Source organism: Phyllobates terribilis, unplaced genomic scaffold (genome assembly GCF_046119375.1).
Source record: "Phyllobates terribilis strain yellow unplaced genomic scaffold, ASM4611937v1 Scaffold_328__1_contigs__length_2118332, whole genome shotgun sequence".
NCBI lineage: Eukaryota > Metazoa > Chordata > Amphibia > Anura > Dendrobatidae > Phyllobates > Phyllobates terribilis.
In genome coordinates this window covers 2,111,699-2,114,881 of record NW_027363088.1, presented here as the reverse complement: position 1 = coordinate 2,114,881, position 3,183 = coordinate 2,111,699, and positions in this window count along the sequence as shown.

Sequence of the window (3,183 nt, the reverse complement as noted above, 5' to 3'; positions counted from 1 at the left end):
AACATGGGAAAGACAAAGGAGCATTCCAAGGCCATCAGAGACAAGATCGTGGAGGGTCACAAGGCTGGCAAGGGGTACAAAACCCTTTCCAAGGAGTTGGGCCTACCTGTCTCCACTGTTGGGAGCATCATCCGTAAGTGGAAGGCTTATGGAACTACTGTTAGCCTTCCACGGCCTGGACAGCCTTTGAAAGTGTCCTCCCGTGCCGAGGCCAGGCTTGTCTGAAGAGTCAAGGCTAACCCAAGGACAACAAGGAAGGAGCTCCGGGAAGATTTCATGGCAGTGGGGACATTGGTTTCAGTCAATACCATAAGTAACATACTCCACCGCAATGGTCTCCGTTCCAGACGAGCCTGTATGGTACCTTTACTTTCAAAGCGTCATGTCAAGGCTCGTCTACAGTTTGCTCATGATCACTTGGAGGACTCTGAGACAGACTGGTTCAAGGTTCTATGGTCTGATGAGACCAAGATCGAGATCTTTGGTGCCAACCACACATGTGACGTTTGGAGACTGGATGGCACTGCATACGACCCCAAGAATACCATCCCTACAGTCAAGCATGGTGGTGGCAGCATCATGCTGTGGGGCTGTTTCTCAGCCAAGGGGCCTGGCCATCTGGTCCGCATCCATGGGAAGATGGATAGCACGGCCTACCTGGAGATTTTGGCCAAGAACCACCGCTCCTCCATCAAGGATCTTAAGATGGGTCGAAATTTCATCTTCCAACAAGACAACGATCCAAAGCACATAGCCAAGAAAACCAAGGCCTGGTTCAAGAGGGAAAAAGTCAAGGTGTTGGAGTGGCCTAGTCAGTCTCCTGACCTTAACCCAATTGAAAACTTGTGGAAGGAGCTCAAGAATAAAGTCCACATGAGACACCCAAAGAACATAGATAACTTGGAGAAGATCTGCATGGAGGAGTGGGCTAAGATAACTCCACAGACCTGTGCCGGCCTGATCAGGTCTTATAAAAGACGATAATTAGCTGTAATTGCAAACAAGGGTTATTCCACAAAATATTAAACATAGGGGTTGAATAATAATTGACCCACACTTTTATGTTTAAAATTTAATAAAATTCAACTGAGCAACATAACTTTTTGGTTTGTAAGATTTATGCTTCTGTTCATAAAACCTACTCTCGTTTGCAGTTTGAAGGCTCTAACTTATTTGCATCTTATCAAACCAGCTAAATCTGCAGGGGGTTGAATACTACTTGTAGGCACTGTATATTCTACCCACACACATTTGGAAATCTCCTGGGGTACCCTCACACATATTATTCCCTCATTTAGTGGATATTTTCACAAAAAAGTGAAATTTTCAAAAATCCAGAAAATTGGCTGAAAACGACTAAATAACAAGGAATCATTGGGCGAATCGCTCTGGAACTGAAATCGGAACGCTCACTGAGATTTCCGCTTTCTGAATGTCTGATAAACGCCGGAAAATGACTAAGTCAAAAAAAAAAATGTTTTCAACTTTTTTCAATTTTACCCCCGTGGGATATATATTCTACCCACACACATTTAGAACTCTCCTGGGGTACCCTCACACATATTATTTCCTCATTTAGTGGATATTTTCACAAAAAAGTGACATTTTCAAAAATACAGAAAATTGGCTGAAAACGACTAAATAACAAAGACTCATTGGGCGAATCGCTCTGGAACTGAAATCGGAACGCTCACTGACATTTCCACTTTCTGAAAGTCTGATAAACGCCGGAAAAATGACTAAGTCCAAAAAAAAAATAAATTTCAGATTTTTTCAATTTTACCCCCGTGGGATATATATTCTACCGACACAAATTTGGACTCTCCTGGGGTACCCTCACACATATTATTCCCTCATTTAGTGGATATTTTTACAAAAAAGTGAAATTTTCAAAAATCCAAAATATTTGCTGAAAATGACCAAATATCAAGGACTCATTGCGCGAATCACTCTGGAACTGAAATCGGAACGCTCACTGACATTTCCCCTATCTGAAAGTCTAATAAAATGACTAAGTCCCCAAAAAAATTTTTTCCAACTTTTTTCAATTTTACCCCCGTGGGATATATATTCTACGCACACACATTTGGAACTCTCCTGGGGTACCCTCACACATATTATTCCCTCATTTAGTGGATATTTTTGCAAAAAAGTGAAATTTTCAAAAATCCAAAATATTGGCTGAAAACGACTAAATATCAAGGACTCATTGGGCGAATCGCTCTGGAACTGAAATCGGAACGCTCACTGACATTTCCCCTATCTGAAATTTCTGATAAACGCCAGAAAAATGACTAAGTCCAAAAAAAAAAATTTTTCAACTTTTTCCAATTTTACCCCCGTGGGATATATATTCTACCCACACACATTTGGAACTCTCCTGGGGTACCCTCACACATATTATTCCCTCATTTAGTGGATATTTTCACAAAATTGAAGTTTTCAAAAATCCAAAATATTGGCTGAAAATGACTAAATATCAAGGACTCATTGGGCGAAAAACTCTGGAACTGAAATCGGAAAGCTCACTGATATTTCCCCTATCTGAAAGTCTGATAAACGGCAGAAAAATGACAGTACAAAAAAAAAATTTTTAAACTTTTTTCAATTTTACCCCAGTGGGATATATATTCTACCCACAGACATTTGGAACTCTCCTGGGGTACCCTCACACATATTATTCCCTCATTTCGTGGATATTTTCACAAAAAAGTGAAATTTTCAAAAATCCAGAGAATTGGCTGAAATCGACTAAATATCAAGGACTCATTGGGCGAAGCGCTCTGGAACTGAAATCGGAATGCTCACTGACATTTCCCCTATCTGAAAGTCTGATAAACGTCAGAAAAATGACTAAGTCCAAAAAAAAAATGTTTTCAACTTTTTTCAATTTTACCCCCGTGGGATATATATTCTACCCACACACATTTGGAACTCTCCTGGGGTACCCTCACACATATTATTCCCTCATTTAGTGGATATTTTCACAAAAAAGTGAAATTTTCAAAAATCCAGAAAATTGACTGAAAGCGACTAAATATCAAAGACTCATTGGGCGAATCGCTCTGGAACTGAAATCGGAACGCTCACTGACATTTTCCCTATCTGAAAGTCTGATAAACGCCGGAAAAATTACTAAGTCCAAAAAAAAAAAAATGTTCAACTTTTTTCAATTTTACCCCC